Raw genomic sequence first — 18,508 nt, 5'->3', positions numbered from 1 at the left:
ACAGAATAAGCGTATTTTGATAGGTTTGTGCAAAAGTTAATCGCGTCTACAAACTACGGGAAAGATTCATGCCATTATTTTTTTTTTTTTAACTAGTAATGGCGGCGATCTGCGATTTTTTGCGGGACTGCGACATTGCGGCGGACAGGTCGGACCCCTAACTGACATTTTTGACACTTTTGAGGATACCAATGACATTACTACAGTAATCAGTGCTAAAAATATGCACTGTAATAATGACACTGGCAGGGAAAGGGTTAACCCAGGGGCCATTAAGGGGTTAACCACTTACAGATATACTGTGGCAGGCTGGCTCGACTGCAAGAACCGACGTTTGAGTACGTCGGTTCGCAGGAGCGTGCTTTCCCCATTAGGAAGCGGGGGTGCCAAATCCAAATCACAGGACCGGCACCCGCGATCGATCCCCGCTGAGAGAGAAGGACGGTTGGATGTTGTAAACACAGCTGACCGTTCTTCTCTCTGGAATGATCACAGAGCTCCTGTGATCCTTCTATATAGAATCACAGGTCTCTGTGTTGATTCCAGAAGTCCCTCCCCTGTACAGTTAGAAAACACTCCCCTAGGCTCACATTTAACCCTTTGGTCACCCCTAGGTTAGCCCTTCCCTGCCAGTGTCATTAGTACAGGGAGGAGGACCAGAGCGACGTCATGACGTGACTTCCAGTCCAGGCTGTAAGTAAATACATTTTTTTTCCTTTAAAGCGAAAAAATAATTTTTTTGTTATCATTTGCTTTTAACCCCCTCCTTTCCAATCCTATTCTGACACTTCGCTCCTGCATGTAAAAATCTACTTCTTGTACTAGAAAATTACTAGCAAAAATTATTAGCAGAGACCCTATAGAATAAAATGATGGGTGTTGCAATTTTTGTTGTCACACGGTATTTGCGCAGCGTTTTTTTGGAAAAAAAAAACACTTTCAAGAATAAAAAAATAAATAAAACCGCAAAGTTAGCCCAATTATTTGCATACTGTGAAAGATAATGTTACACCGAGTAAAAAGATACCTAACAATTCCCGCTTTAAAATTGCGTCTGCCTGTGAAATGGCGGCAAACCACGGACCTTAAAATTCTCCATAGGCGATGCTTTAAATACCTTTACAGGTTACCAGTTTAGAGTGGCACAGGAGGTCTGGTGATAGAATTATCGCATCGCTTTGACGTTCGCGACAATACCTCAGATGTGCGGTGCAATCACCGTTTATATATATGTGCGGGTGTAACGTATGCATTCCATTTGCATAAGCAGAGTGGGACGGGGGCGCTTTAATTACTTTTTTTATAATTTATTATTTATTTTATTTAAAAAAAATATATATACCATTTTTTTATTTTATTTTTTGGTAATAACTTTATTTGTATCACAAGGGATGAACAGCATCTCTTGTGACAGCATGGGCCGTGACATGTCCTGTCCTCTTTATGGAGAGACTTGGGATCCATTAGACCCCAAATCTCTCCTCTGGCCCCCCCCCCCATGCAGCCAATCAGACTGAGATCGGTCCAATCGGCTGCTTCTCTGGTCACTGATGGACAGGTAAACAAAGGGGGCGGAGCCGGGAAATGATGAATACTCGTCGCTCCCTGTTTCCAGGGTTACATAGAGAGGGGGACAACGTCAGTTCCTCTCTCTCTGTACAGGGCAGCCATCGCCGCCGGCCGCATCACTCCCGGCCTCTTCTATGGGACTGGAGAGACGGGGGAGGGGGGTGGAACCTCCTTCAGCAACCCGCAGAAGTGATCGATGATCGAGTAGCTAATTGGCCCCTCAGATCACTTCTGCTTTGTAGAGAATTTTCTGGCTGCAAACAATGATACGGAGATGATGCCTGTAGGTGCCCCCACCATCCCGGTATTACCAGTGACACCCAAGGACGTACGGGGCGTACATTTGGGGGAAGTGGTTAAAGGTTAAGAAGAGATTTGGGGTCTTTCAGACCCTACATCTCTCCAAAAAGAGGACCGGTCATCCTTATCCTTATATGGCCCATGGAGCACCCGTGGGGCGGCCCCCGCGGACCACACCAGGCCGTGCACCATAACCCCCCCTCCCCAGGACCTTAGCAGGACAGGAGACAGGAAACAGGGGACAGGACAGAGGACAGGCAGGATCTCCCCCGCTCACTCACCCTGCCTGGATATCTGCAGCAGCAGGCAGCGGCTTCGGCTTCTTCCTCCTGTTTTCTGCTTCTCATCCCTCCTCCCCAATGCCCAATTCCATGGCTTCTCCTTTTGGTCAATCCGGAAACGGGTCTCAAGTTCCGCTTCCTGATTGGCAAGGAGGAGGAGGATCCGTGTGACAATAGCGAATTTTCATTTGCTATTGTCACACAACTGGGTGGGCTCAGGGCGCAGTGCTCTGCGCCCTGAGCCCACCCTTTTTTTAGCCTATTAGAGCCTCTGGCTCTAATCACATGGCTAAAAAAAAAAAAAGCCACATTGAAGTCCATGCATCCGGCGCCCGCATGTAGATTAGGGGGTCGGAAGCATGGATAGGGGGGTGGCGCCCCTGCGCCCCCACGGCACCAGCCGCCACTGCTTATATTCTATTACCAGGGATGTCTACATGCCTTGTAATAGGAATAAAAGTGACAAAAATGAAAGGAACCGTGTAAAATAAAGAATAAAATAAATAAGAAAAAAAAACACCTTTAGTGCCCCAATCCCTCAGTGCTCGCACGCAGAGGAGAACGCATATGCACCTCGCGCCCTCATATGTAAACGGTATTCGAACCCCACATGTGGGGAATCGCTGCGAACAATAAAAAAAGTGACCCGGAACACGCCATGCGCTACTTTGCCATGTTTGTCGCACATAGGGCGGCCCAATGAAATCAATAGACTGCTCTGTGCTTGTTGGGTAAAAAAAACAAAAAAACAATTTAAAAAATGGGCGTTTACCATCTAGGTGTATGTCAGAGGTGTGACTGGGCGGGGCCTTCCTCATTTCACAAACTATGGAATGCTTTGAAGGCAGAAATTAGCAATTAGCACATTGGAAAAATGAAAATACATAAATAAATTTCCAACAGTGAAAGGGTTAAAATGACTATCTGAGTGCTCTCCCCTCCTTCTCTCTGAAAGTAGCAGTTGCTCGTGTCTGCAGACACTACACCCCCGCTGAGCCCCATGTGTAATATTCTGCACCCTTTTTCAGACTCCCCCCACATACAAGTTAAAAGGTAAAATAGAACTAAAGACACATTTTTCCCCAAGGGAGGGATAGAACCCCTGTCAGGTTTTCTTTGCCGTCTGTGTCCCCGTTGGGGAGATTTCCCTTCACTTCCTGTCCCATAGACAAAAACGGAAGTTAGAGAAATCCTCCCATGTGACATAATTCCAGGGTGTCACCAGAACTAGTGTCCCCATTGGAAGATTTCCCTCTAATTCTGCTTCTGGTGACAACCCAAATATTGGAATTTTCTTTCACTTTTGGTGGTAATGGTAAACATAAAACACAAGAGGGTGAATATCCCTAAAGGGGGCGCACACAGCGATAAAAACCTAACAGGTGTTCTAATCCCTCTCCACTCCATCCAAAACTAAAAACATTTCCTTTATTTATATTTTAACATATGGCCAAGAAATGGAAAAAAAAACAAAAAACAGATTTGGCAGTGAAAGGGTTAATAAATGAAAGGGGGGAACATTGGATTTACAGTTAAAGTTTTTAAAAAAAATTAAATATATAGTTTAGTCGTGAAAGGGTTAAAACCTGAAAGGGGGGGATAGTTTGGCAGTTAAAGGGTTAAAAAGTGGAAAAATAATTGTTTTGTAAGAATGATGAAATAAATGGGAAGATTTGATCTCTGGGAGGATTTATAAGACAACATTCACCGTCTTATCATAGGAATACAGATTTTTATTTCAGACATGGGACTGTAAGGGTTAAATGTCGGTTGCGACTAGTTCCTGGCCAGTAGAAGGACCCTGTCCTTTCTCAGGGTAGAATATACTTGGATGTATAGGGAGAGGTATAAGCAGTAGAAAGAGGGAAGTGCTTATGCCGCTGTACAGAACACTGGTGAGACCTCACTTGGAGTATTGTGCGCAGTACTGGAGGCCATATCTCCAGAAGGATATAGATACTCTAGAGAGAGTTCAGAGAAGAGCTACTAAACTAGTACATGGATTACAGGAAAAAACTTACCAGGAAAGGTTAAAGGACCTTAACATGTATAGCTTGGAAGAAAGAAGAGACAGAGGGGATATGATAGAAACCTTTAAATACATAAAGGGAATCAACTCGGTAAAGGAGGAGAGCATATTTAAAAGAAGAAATACTACCACAAGAGGACACCGTTTTAAACTAGAGGGGCAAAGGTTTAAAAGTAATATGAGGAAGTATTACTTTACTGAGAGAGTAGTGGATGCATGGAATAACCTACCTGCAGAAGTGGTAGCTGCAAATACAGTGAAGGAGTTTAAGCATGCATGGGATAGGCATAAGGCTATCCTTCATATAAGATAGGGCCAAGGACTATTCATAGGATTCAGATATATTGGGCAGACTAGATGGGCCAAATGGTTCTTATCTGCCGACACATTCTATGTTTCTATGTTTCTATATAGCTGGCTCAGTGTGAGTGAGCTATTTCCTATCCAGCTAAAGGACCTTTTAGCCCCCTAGTGGTCAGGTCCTGTATAGGGATAGGAACTAGACGGTTCACAGTGAGAGAGCTAGTTCCTATCCTGCGAAAGGACCTTTTTCTCCATAGTGGTCGGGTCCTGTTAAAGGATAGGAACTAGCCAGCTCACAGTGAGGGAGCTAGTTCCTATCCACTCAGAGGACCTTTATACCTCCAGCTAAGAATGGTCCTTTACAGGGATAGGAACTAGACGGTTCACAGTGAGAGAGCTAGTTCCTATCCACTCAGAGGACCTTTATACCTTCAGCTAACAATGGTCCTTTACAGGGATAGGAACTAGACAGTTCACAGTGAGAGAGCTAGTTCCTATCCACTCAGAGGACCTTTATACCTCCAGCTAGGAATGGTCCTTTACAGGGATAGGAACTAGACGGTTCACAGCGAGGGAGCTAGTTCCTATCCACTCAGAGGACCTTTATACCTCCAGCTAGGAATGGTCCTTTACAGGGATAGGAACTAGACGGTTCACAGCGAGGGAGCTAGTTCCTATCCACTCAGAGGACCTTTATACCTTCAGCTAACAATGGTCCTTTACAGGGATAGGAACTAGACGGTTCACAGTGAGAGAGCTAGTTCCTATCCACTCAGAGGACCTTTATACCTCCAGCTAGGAATGGTCCTTTACAGGGATAGGAACTAGACGGTTCACAGTGAGAGAGCTAGTTCCTATCCACTTAACCACTTAAGCCCCGGAGGATTTGGCTGCTAAACGACCAGAGGGTATTTTGCGATTCGGCACTGCGTGACTTTAACGGACAATTGCGCGGTCGTGCGACGCTGTACCTAAACGAATTTGGCGTCCTTTTTTTCCCACAAACAGAGCTTTCTTTTGGCGGTATTTGATCACCTGTGCGATTTTTTGATCACGCGCTATAAACAAAAAAAGAGCGTAAATTTTGCAAAAATAGCAATATTTTTCCCTTTTTTTTATATGAAATTCCCCCAAAAAAAATGTAAAAATCAAAATTTTTTAATATTTTCGGCCAATTTGTTTTATGCTACCTATGTTTGGTAAAAAAAATCGCAAAAAGCGTATTTTGATTGGTTTGCGCAAAAGTTATTGCGTTTACTAACAAAGGGAAAGATTTTTGTCATTTTTGTTGTTTTTTTTTTTAACGCGTAATGGCGGCGATCTGCGATTTTTTTTGCGGTACTGCGACATTGCGGCGGAAAGATCGGACCCTTGACTGACATTTTTGACACTTTTGGGGTTACCAGTGACATTTCTACAGTAATCAGTGCTATATATATGCACTGTTACTGTAAAAATACACTGGTAGTGAAGGGGTTAACTTTATTTGAGAGGGAGGGGCTGTGTGTGTCCCTAGGGGCGTGATTCTAACTGTGATTGGCTGTGGCTTCAACTGTATGCAGAGTGATCAATGGATCTACATAGTAGATCCATGTGATCATCTCTCATACAGAGAGGAGAATGACAGGCAGCTTGTTTACACAAGCTGCCTGACTTTCTCCCTCTCCCCCGCCGATCGCAGAGTGGCCGGCGGCGATCGGGTCCGCCGGTCACACGCGCGGGGGGGTCCGTGACCACGCGGGAGCGGGAGCGCGCCTCCGGCGGCGCGCGCTCGCTCCCTAAACCCTCACAGGCGAGCGACGTAGACCTACGTCACTTTGCCTGTGAGGGGCTGACCGCCGCCGTAGATAGTCGTGCGGCGGTCGGCAAGTGGTTAAAGGACCTTTATACCTCCAGCTAAGAATGGTCCTTTACAGGGATAGGAACTAGACGGTTCACAGTGAGAGAGCTAGTTCCTATCCACTCAGAGGACCTTTATACCTCCAGCTAAGAATGGTCCTTTACAGGGATAGGCACTAGATGGTTCACAGTGAGGGAGCTAGTTCCTATCCACTCAGAGGACCTTTATACCTCCAGCTAGGAATGGTCCTTTACAGGGATAGGAACTAGACAGTTCACATTGAGAGAGCTAGTTCCTATCCACTTAAAGGACCTTTATACCTCCAGCTAAGAATGGTCCTTTACAGGGATAGGAACTAGACGTTTCACAGTGAGGGAGCTAGTTCCTATCCACTCAGAGGACCTTTATACCTCCAGCTAACAATGGTCCTTTACAGGGATAGGCACTAGACGGTTCACAGTGAAGGAGCTAGTTCCTATCCTGCGAAAGGACCTTTATACCTCCAGCTAAGAATGGTCCTTTACAGGGATAGGAACTAGACGTTTCACAGTGAGGGAGCTAGTTCCTATCCACTCAGAGGACCTTTATACCTCCAGCTAACAATGGTCCTTTACAGGGATAGGAACTAGACAGTTCACAGTGAGGGAGCTAGTTCCTATCCACTCAGAGGACCTTTATACCTCCAGCTAACAATGGTCCTTTACAGGGATAGGAACTAGACGTTCACAGTGAGGGAGCTAGTTCCTATCCACTCAGAGGACCTTTATACCTCCAGCTAAGAATGGTCCTTTACAGGGATAGGCACTAGACGGTTCACAGTGAGGGAGCTAGTTCCTATCCTGCGAAAGGACCTTTATACCTCCAGCTAAGAATGGTCCTTTACAGGGATAGGAACTAGACGGTTCACAGTGAGAGAGCTAGTTCCTATCCACTCAGAGGACCTTTATACCTCCAGCTAGGAATGGTCCTTTACAGGGATCGGAAATAGACGGTTCACAGTGAGAAATCTAGTTCCTATCCACTCAGAGGACCTTTATACCTTCAGCTAACAATGGTCCTTTACAGGGATAGGCACTAGACGGTTCACAGTGAGAGAGATAGTTCCTATCCACTCAGAGGACCTTTATACCTCCAGCTAAGAATGGTCCTTTACAGGGATAGGAACTAGACATTTCACAGTGAGGGAGCTAGTTCCTATCCACTCAGAGGACCTTTATACCTCCAGCTAAAAATGGTCCTTTACAGGGATAGGCACTAGACGGTTCACAGTGAAGGAGCTAGTTCCTATCCACTCAGAGGACCTTTATTCCTCCAGCTAAGAATGGTCCTTTACAGGAATAGGAACTAGACGGTTCACAGTGAGAAATCTAGTTCCTATCCTGCGAAAGGACCTTTATACCTCCAGCTAAGAATGGTCCTTTACAGGGATAGGAACTAGACGGTTCACAGTGAGAGAGCTAGTTCCTATCCACTCAGAGGACCTTTATACCTCCAGCTAAGAATGGTCCTTTACAGGGATAGGAACTAGACGTTTCACAGTGAGGGAGCTAGTTCCTATCCACTCAGAGGACCTTTATACCTCCAGCTAAGAATGGTCCTTTACAGGGATAGGCACTAGACGGTTCACAGTGAGGGAGCTAGTTCCTATCCTGCGAAAGGACCTTTATACCTCCAGCTAAGAATAGTCCTTTACAGGGATAGGAACTAGACGGTTCAAAGTGAGAGAGCTAGTTCCTATCCACTCAGAGGACCTTTATACCTCCAGCTAGGAATGGTCCTTTACAGGGATCGGAAATAGTAGGTTCACAGTGAGAAATCTAGTTCCTATCCACTCAGAGGACCTTTATACCTTCAGCTAACAATGGTCCTTTACAGGGATAGGAACTAGACAGTTCACATTGAGAGAGATAGTTCCTATCCACTTAAAGGACCTTTATACCTCCAGCTAACAATGGTCCTTTACAGGGATAGGAACTAGACGGTTCACAGTGAGGGAGCTAGTTCCTATCCTGCGAAAGGACCTTTATACCTCCAGCTAGGAATGGTCCTTTACAGGGATAGGAACTAGACAATTCACAGTGAGAGAGCTAGTTCCTATCCACTCAGAGGACCTTTATACCTCCAGCTAAGAATGGTCCTTTACAGGGATAGGAACTAGACGGTTCACAGTGAGGGAGCTAATTCCTATCCACTCAGAGGACCTTTATACCTCCAGCTAAGAATGGTCCTTTACAGGGATAGGAACTAGACGGTTCACAGTGAGGGAGCTAGTTCCTATCCACTCAGAGGACCTTTATACCTCCAGCTAAGAATGGTCCTTTACAGGGATAGGAACTAGACGGTTCACAGTGAGGGAGCTAGTTCCTATCCTGCGAAAGGACCTTTTTCTCCATAGTGGTCGGGTCCTGGTAAAGGATAGGAACTAGCCAGTTCACAGTGAGAAATCTAGTTCCTATCCACTCAGAGGACCTTTATACCTCCAGCTAAGAATGGTCCTTTATAGGGATAGGAGTTCCTAGTTCCTATACTGCTAATTAAACTTTGATTGCAAGTTTTCCAGCAAATAAAGGGAATGATTTTATCTTTTGTGGAGCACAAGACGGCACTCACTGAGATCTGAGCACGTTACACACATAGACCTGCTGCAGGCCTTGTGGCTCATGATGACCGGATGCTGCTGGGCCAGGTAGGGAGATTTAGCTGCACCGACCTTTGTAAAGCTGTAGCAGTGTGGAAAGCGGGGTACCGCACATATGGGGGGGGGGGATTTGCAGCAATGTGGAAAGTGAAGGGCACTGGAGAAAACAGAGTGGACAATATATAGACCTGTGGAAGGTTGAGGGCAGGGGCTGACTGGCAACTTTCAGCCCAGGGGGCAAGTACAACACATAGGTCCATAGTGCAGCGACTCGGCCCCCTCCCACTCTCTCTCTTTCCGGCCTCCTCCTGACCCCCATTTCAGGCTGAAGCTCCACTCCAGGTACTCTCTACCCACTGGCCGAATCTGGTTTCCTGACCTGGCTAGCGGGGGCGGTTGGGGAGAGCTGGGACAGCTCAGTTGAGGCTGGCTGGGGGGAGGAGAGTCTCCAGTGGGGCATGGAACCGGCCTCTGCTCAGACACAGTTTACACCATCCATGCTGGGGGGAGGGCTGCGCTCTGTCCTTGTCTGTATCCCTCACTCAGTAGGTCAGCAGTGGGGACTTTTTACTTCTCTTCACCAGGAATCCTTTAGGCATGTCTGTGGCAGAAGCGGTGCAGCCTTTTTATAGGGTATCAGAGTGGCCCGAGGGGCAATTGCCCCCCAGCCCCCTGGCCCAGTCCTCCCCTGGTTGAGGGAGGATATACGGCACTGTGATTACATACATCACCCATCTTCATGTCATTGTTTTTTAATAAAAGTCACAGAAACACTAAAACATTGTTGATGTTAAGATTTTAGTTTTTCTCTTTATATTCTCTCAGTATAATTTTATACCTAGAATGGTTTAGTTCATGGGTACTGGTCTGATTTGTTTCTAACGCCAATACAGGGTGATTTTTACAGAGAGTCCCAGTCGTGAGTCTTGGGGTAGTGAGAAAAGGTGGAATGGCTGTTATTAGATTTACTGTATAACATCCATTGCATCTGTTTTATACATCACAATTGGCTTCTGAAATGGAGACTCCGACACCCCCAGTTTGGTGGAGATTATTAGAGCAATTTTAGACTTTAATAAACGGGAAGCAATGTTGCAAATATCACCAGAGCAACATGGAAGTTGGGAACCAGCACAAATAGTGCAAACTCCCTACTTCTGTCATGACCTAATGTTATAAAATTGGCGCACACTAAAACTGTCCCAGTGCCCGGTATTGGGGGAGGGTAGGAAGGGAGTGAAAGTGCCCGGTATTAAAGTGGTTAAGAAAAAAAAAAATAAAAAGACAGCAACATTGTTGATTTTGTTTCTGTCATGCGGTTTCATAATATACATTTGCATTGTGGTTTAGCTCCTGGGTACTAATGTGGCCTTTAACCACTTAAGCCCCGGAAGATTTTACCCCCATTCCGACCAGGGGGTATTTTCGGCACTTCGGCACTGCGTGACTTTAACGGACAATTGCGCGGTCGTGCGACGCTGTACCTAAACGAATTTGGCGTCCTTTTTTTCCCACAAACAGAGCTTTCTTTTGGTGGTATTTGATCACCTGTGCGATTTTTTGATCACGCGCTATAAACAAAAAAAGAGCGTCAATTTTGCAAAAATAGCAATATTTTTCACATTTTTTTATATGAAATTCCCCAAAAAAAAAATTTAAAAATCAAAATTTTTTTACTTTTTCGGCCAATTTGTTTTATGCTACCTATGTTTGGTAAAAAAAATCGCAAAAAGCGTATTTTGATTGGTTTGCGCAAAAGTTATCGCGTTTACTAACAAAGGGAAAGATTTCTGTCATTTTTGTTGTTTTTTTTTTAACGTGTAATGGCGGCGATCTGCGATTTTTTTTGCGGTACTGCGACATTGCGGCGGACAGATCGGACCCTTGACTGACATTTTTGGGGTTACCAGTGACATTTCTACAGTAATCAGTGCTATATATATGCACTGTTACCTTAAAAATACACTGGTAGTGAAGGGGTTAACTTTATTTGGGAGGGAGGGGCTGTGTGTATCCCTAGGGGCGTGCTTTCTACTGTGATTGGCTGGGGCTTGAGCTGTATGGACACTGATCAACGGATCTACATACTAGATCCGAGTGATCAGTATCCTAACAGCAAGGAGAATGACAGGTGGCTTGTTTACACAAGCTGCCTGACATTCTCCCTCTCCCCCGCCGATCGCCGAGTGACCGGCGGACATCGGGTCCGCCGGTCACACACGCGGGGGGGTCCGTGACCACGCGGGAGCGCGCCTCCGGGGGCGCGCGCTCGCTCCCTAGACCCTCACAAGCTAGTGACGTAGCCCTACGTCACTTTGCCTGTGAGGGGCTGACTGCCGACGTAGATCGGCGTTAGGCAGTCGGCAAGTGGTTAAAGGACTCCAATATTCTTCCATGTGTAATGGACTCCTAGTGAACTCTCACCTTGAACCTGTGTGGTCTGTGAAGATCTGTGCAGGAAAACGAATAGCCATTGGACCATTTTTTGGATATTCTACCTTACTTGTACGACAACTGTGCTGTTCCCACAACCTTTGGACTTGTTCACTCCACCACTGATCCCCAACACAGCCCTTTAGGGACCACCAACCTGTCCAGCATTTAGGGATTACCCAGCTGTGCCTAAGGGATTTAGAAAAAAAAAAAAACTCACACAACTTGGACATCCCTAAATCCTGGACTGTTTGGTGGTCTTGGAGGACTTTGTTGGGAAGAAGAACATTACACAATTCTCCGCAGGTAACATCTTATTTCACTAACCACACCTCCTACTATGTGGATTTCATCTATTGGATGAATCTACCCATGTGACTAGAAAGTTATTGATTGGTTGTAGGTAAGTGAGATAGACACAGGAGAAGAAAACAGTAAAAACATTTAGTTCAAAAAGCAGGTTTTAATGTGGAATTGTAATAAAAGTGAAGATGAATAAGTGTAACATTAGGAAACGTGTACGGTAATCTATTCCCACACACATTGTGAAGGTCTCTTTAGATCATAAACTTGGCATCTGGGTAATAAACTCCTCTCCGTGGTCAGTTCTCTCCCCACCCCCATATCTTCCTGCACAGGCCCCCCCCCAGTGTAACTTCTACTGAAATAATTATCTGCCCCCCCACCTATAGCCGTCTACTTAGTGACTCAAACTTACCCCATACTTTTTTTGATCAGGCTCACTGGGCTGCACCTACTTAAAGATGGCGGCCATAACTTAGCCTTAGCCCCGCCCCTCATTCACTATGTGCGTCTGATGGTTTTCTAAAGTTTTCCTCAACTCATGAAAATTCTTGACCGCGTCACTTCCGGTGTGGCCCCATCACAAAAAGCTGGTATCACCTCAACAATGTGCCTGAGCAGTGGAGGAATATTATAGAACTGCTCTGCTAAGCTATATAGTGAGGGAAAGAGGGAGGAGGCGATAGAGCGGAGCTGTCAGCAGTGGGAGGGGCCTAATTCTGTGCTTGGAGAGGAGGGGTGGGTGTTGTCTGTGCATAACATTGTATGGGAGGTCGATGAAAATTATAGAGCCGTCTCTCCTGAACACAACTTAAGTGAATTATCCCATACATGCTGAGAAATCGTCTGGATCTGGATGACAGTGAGACACAGGCTGGATGATGGGGGAGGAAGACCACAGGCTGGATAATGGGGGGTGGGGAAAGAAGACCACAGGCTGGATGATGGGGGGAGAAATAGACACAGGCTAGATGATGGGGGGTGGGGAGAAGGTGAAATAGACACAGGCTGGATGATGGGGGGGGGGAGGTGAAAGAGACACAGGCTAAATGAAGGGGGGGGGGGGGAGGAGACACAGGCTGGATGATGGGGGGGTGGGGAGGAGACACAGGCTGGATGATGGGGGGGGGGGGGGATACACAGGCTGGATGATGCGGGGGTGGGAAAAGGACACACAGGCTATGACCCTGCCATAGAATAACATAGCAGGTGCAGCTACTATAAATGTAGGGCCCAAACCACAGGGGTTCAGGGCACCAAACTTGGCAAACTTATACTAAAGGACCTCCAGTAGCCACATACATTTTTTGGGGGCAATGCCTAATTTTCACAGGGACTGGCATGGGGGATCGACTTTGGCCAAATACTGTGAAACATAGGTAATGCAAAGCCCCACCTCCCGGGTATCGCATAACTAAGATTCACCGCGTGCCGAACGGGGCATAGCCCAATGATGGCTACAATGGTGTTCGGTTATTCTGGGAGGGCGTACAGGGATGTCCTCCCAGAATCGCCCTTTCTGCCGGTTATGGTAAAGAGCCAATGACAGTGGCCCTTTACCACGTGATCGCTCCATCCAATGACTGAGTGATCATTTCTCAACAAACAGGTGCACCAACATAGTCCCAACCTGGCCCACCAACCTCTATATCCCACCCCTCACCAACCTCTATATCCCACCCCTCACCCCCACCAACCTCTATATCCCACCCCTCACCCCCACCAACCTCTAAATCCCACCCCTCCACCAACCTCTAAATCCCACCCCTCAACCCAACCAACCTCTAAATCCCACCCCTCAACCCCACCAACCTCTATATCCCACCCCTCACCCCCAACCAACCTCTATATCCCACCCCTCACCCCCAACCAACCTCTATATCCCACCCCTCACCCCCAACCAACCTCTATATCCCACCCCTCACCCCCAACCAACCTCTATATCCCACCCCTCACCAACCTCTATATGCCACCCCTCACCCCAAACCAACCTTTATATCCCACCCCTCAACCCCCACCAACCTCTATATCCCACCCCTTACCCCCCACCAACCTCTATATCCCACCCCTCACCCCCCACCAACCTCTATATCCCACCCCTCACCCCCCACCAACCTCTATATCCCACCCCTCACCCCCCACCCACCTCTATATCCCACCCCTCAACCTCTATATCCCACCCCTCAACCCCCACCAACCTCTATATCCCACCCCTCCACCCCCATTCCCAGCCCCCAGCAAGTTCCCCATCAATACTACAGGATGAGCATAAATAGCAACAGCCCCAGGGGGAAATAGCACTGGATAGACAGAGGAGCATGGGACTGAGCCAGAACCGACCCAGGAGGAGCATGGGACTGAGCCAGAACCGACCCAGGAGGAGCATGGGACTGAGCCAGAAGAGCATGGGACTAAGCCAGAAGAGCATGGGACTGAGCCAGAACCGACCCAGGAGTAGGCATGGGACTGAGCCAGAACAGACCCAGGAGTAGGCATGGGACTGAGCCAGAAGAGCATGGGACTGAGCCAGAAGAGCATGGGACTGAGCCAGAAGAGCATGGGACTGAGCCAGAACCAACCCAGGAGTAGGCATGGGACTGAGCCAGAACAGACCCAGGAGTAGGCATGGGACTGAGCCAGAAGAGCATGGGACTGAGCCAGAAGAGCATGGGACTGAGCCAGAACAGACCCAGGAGTAGGCATGGGACTGAGCCAGAACAGACCCAGGAGTAGGCATGGGACTGAGCCAGAACAGACCCAGGAGTAGGCATGGGACTGAGCCAGAACAGACCCAGGAGTAGGCATGGGACTGAGCCAGAACAGACCCAGGAGTAGGCATGGGACTGAGCCAGAACAGACCCAGGAGTAGGCATGGGACTGAGCCAGAACAGACCCAGAGGAGCATGGGACTGAGCCAGAACCGACCCAGAGGAGCAAGGGACTGAGCCAGAACAGACCCAGGAGTAGGCATGGGACTGAGCCAGAACAGACCCAGAGGAGCATGGGACTGAGCCAGAACTGACCCAGAGGAGCAAGGGACTGAGCCAGAACTGACCCAGAGGAGCATGGGACTGAGCCAGAACCGACCCAGAGGAGCATGGGACTGAGCCAGAACCGACCCAGAGGAGCATGGGACTGAGCCAGAACTGACCCAGAGGAGCAAGGGACTGAGCCAGAACTGACCCAGAGGAGCATGGGACTGAGCCAGAACCGACCCAGAGGAGCATGGGACTGAGCCAGAACCGACCCAGGAGGAGCATGGGACTGAGCCAGAACCGACCCAGGAGGAGCATGGGACTGAGCCAGAACCGACCCAGGAGGAGCATGGGACTGAGCCAGAACCGACCCAGGACGAGCATGGGACTGAGCCAGAACCGACCCAGGAGGAGCATGGGACTGAGCCAGAACCGACCCAGGAGGAGCATGGGACTGAGCCAGAACTGACGCAGAGGAGGATAGAGAGGAGTGAGAGAAAGGGAGGTAGGAGAGGGTTTCCCGATCTCTCAGCTGTCGTCTTCTTCCCTCCCTTCTTCTGACCACCATTCTTCCACACTTTCACCCATTCAGGGATCTCTTTGGAATCTTCCCGTTTCTGGCCGCCATCCTTCAAACAATCTTCTCAGCTTCACTGCAGTTCTGCAAAAAGGACAAAGTTAGTTTTTCTGCCCAAAACCAGTTTGTGACCAATTTTAAACCCTTCAAATCTCCACCCCTTTCAGCCAAATAGCCCCTTGCTCCAATCTGGTTATTGCTACACATTTACATGACACCGAACCTCAACCCAATAACCCCCCTCCCCCCTCCAAAAGAAGTTCAATTGTTTCCTTCCCATACAGTCAGTCCACCAATCAACACTGATATAAATAAGAGGAAGGAAACAATACAAAAACAGGATGAATCAACACTGATAGAAATATATATATATTACACACATACAGCCACAGAGAGAGAGACACACAGAGACACCCCCCAAGAGACATCCCCCCCATACACAGCGAGGGACATCCCCCCCATACACAGCGAGGGACATCCCCCCCATACACAGCGAGGGACACCCCCCCCCATACACAGCGAGGGACATCCCCCCCATACACAGCGAGGGACACCCCCCCCATACACAGCGAGGGACACCCCCCCATACACAGCGAGGGACATCCCCCCCATACACAGCGAGGGACATCCCCCCCATACACAGCGAGGGACATCCCCCATACACAGCGAGGGACACCCCCCCCCATACACAGCGAGGGACACCCCCCCCCCATACACAGCGAGGGACATCCCCCCCATATACAGCAAGGGACATCCCCCCCCATACACAGCGAGGGACATCCCCCCCCATATACAGCGAGGGACATCCCCCCCCCATATACAGCGAGGGACATCCCCCCCCCATATACAGCGAGGGACACCCCCCCCCATACACAGCGAGGGACATCCCCCCCCATACACAGCGAGGGACATCCCCCCCCATACACAGCGAGGGACATCCCCCCAGAAAACACAGCGGGGGACATTCCCCCCTCCCCCCATATAGAGCTACAGACATCCTCCCCCCATATACAGCTACAGACATCCCCCCCCAAATATACAGCTACAGACATCCCCCCATATACAGCTACAGACATCCCCCCATATACAGCTACAGACATCCCCCCATATACAGCTACAGACAGACCCCCATATACAGCTGCAGACATCCCCCCCCCCCCGAATATACAGCTACAGACATCCCCCCCGAATATACAGCTACAGACATCCCCCCATATACAGCTACAGACATCCCCCCATATACAGCTACAGACATCCCCCCCGAATATACAGCTACAGACATCCCCCCATATACAGCTACAGACATCCCCCCCCCGAATATACAGCTACAGACATCTCCCCCCCATATACAGACATCTCCCCCATATACAGACATCTCTCCCCCCCATATACAGACATCTCTCCCCCCATATACAGACATCTCTCCCCCCATATACAGACATTTCTCCCCCCATATACAGACATTTCTCCCCCCATATACAGACATTTCTCCCCCCATATACAGACATTTCTCCCCCCATATACAGACATCTCTCCCCCCATATACAGACATCTCTCCCCCCATATACAGACATTTCTCCCCCCATATACAGACATTTCTCCCCCCATATACAGACATCTCTCCCCCCATATACAGACATCTCCCCCCCATATACAGACATCTCCCCCCCCATATACAGACATCTCCCCCCCCATATACAGACATCTCCCCCCCCATATACAGACATTTCTCCCCCCATATACAGACATTTCTCCCCCCATATACAGACATCTCTCCCCCCATATACAGACATTTCTCCCCCCATATACAGACATCTCTCCCCCCATATACAGACATTTCTCCCCCCATATACAGACATTTCTCCCCCCATATACAGACATCTCTCCCCCCATATACAGACATCTCCCCCCACATATACAGACATTTCTCCCCCCATATACAGACATCTCTCCCCCCATATACAGACATCTCTCCCCCCTATATACAGACATCTCCCCCCCATATACAGACATCTCCCCCCCCATATACAGACATCTCCCCCCCCATATACAGACATCCCCCCCATATACAGACATCTCCCCCATATACAGACATCTCCCCCCCATATACAGACATCTCCCCCATATACAGACATCTCCCCCCATATACAGACATTTCTCCCCCCATATACAGACATCTCTCCCCCCATATACAGACATTTCTCCCCCCATATACAGACATCTCTCCCCCCATATACAGACATCTCTCCCCCCATATACAGACATTTCTCCCCCCATATACAGACATTTCTCCCCCCATATACAGACATTTCTCCCCCCATATACAGACATCTCTCCCCCCATATACAGACATCTCCCCCCACATATACAGACATTTCTCCCCCCATATACAGACATCTCTCCCCCCATATACAGACATCTCTCCCCCCTATATACAGACATCTCCCCCCCATATACAGACATCTCCCCCCCCATATACAGACATCTCCCCCCCCATATACAGACATCCCCCCCATATACAGACATCTCCCCCATATACAGACATCTCCCCCCCATATACAGACATCTCCCCCATATACAGACATCTCCCCCCATATACAGACATCTCCCCCATATACAGACATCTCCCCCATATACAGACATCTCCCCCCATATACAGACATCTCCCCCCTCCTTGGCAGAGATTGCAGAAGAAGAAGCAGAATAAAACCCGGGAACTGACCTTCCCTGCAGAGCAGACACATGGGATGTGATGAGTTCCATCCACTTCCTGTACTTCTCTGTACCATGTGACCAAACAGTCACATGGTCTGTGACATCACCAGGGTCCTTCTACTGGGCAGGAACTAGCCGCTACCGTTAAATGTCAGTGAAAATAACTGTCACTTCCAGAAAAACATGTTATTACAGGAGCCGTATCCCTATTAGTTCCGTATACTGAGCCTACAGCCTGAATTCACACAGCTCGCAAACAAGGACGAGGCTCCTTTAAGAAAAATCGTCAGTTATTTTTTTTTGCTGAGTCATCGTGAGATTTTAAAAAAAAAAAAGTCACATGACCAGTGGGAGGAGCCATAGCCTATATAAGGAGCCGCAGGAGCGGGAAATCACTGAGACAAGTGTTGACGCTGACCAGTGAAGACCTGTCTTTATCTCTGCTGAGATATTTCTTGCGATTTCATTGGATTTGATTTCATTTGAATTCAATTTCATTGCGATTTCATCGTTGTACATTTAAAGCGTGTTTCATTATTCTTAAT

At 48.2% G+C, this 18,508-nt stretch overlaps 1 long non-coding RNA gene across 1 annotated transcript; it reads right to left on the bottom strand.

Moving 5' to 3' along the window:
• Positions 1–14,685: 14,685 nt before the first annotated feature.
• On the bottom strand, positions 14,686–18,106 carry LOC309554443. The gene is made up of 3 exons (XR_014225233.1): positions 17,971–18,106; positions 15,105–15,332; positions 14,686–14,874 (listed from the first exon to the last, which is right to left on the bottom strand). It is a non-coding gene; the product is annotated as an uncharacterized lncRNA (long non-coding RNA).
• Between the last annotated feature and the right edge of the window lie 402 nt (positions 18,107–18,508).

This window comes from Pelophylax lessonae (genome assembly GCF_965119305.1).
Source record: "Pelophylax lessonae genome assembly, chromosome: 4".
Taxonomy (NCBI): Eukaryota; Metazoa; Chordata; class Amphibia; order Anura; family Ranidae; genus Pelophylax; species Pelophylax lessonae.
Note: the sequence above shows the minus strand (reverse complement) of the source record. Positions and strands in the feature narration are given on the sequence as shown.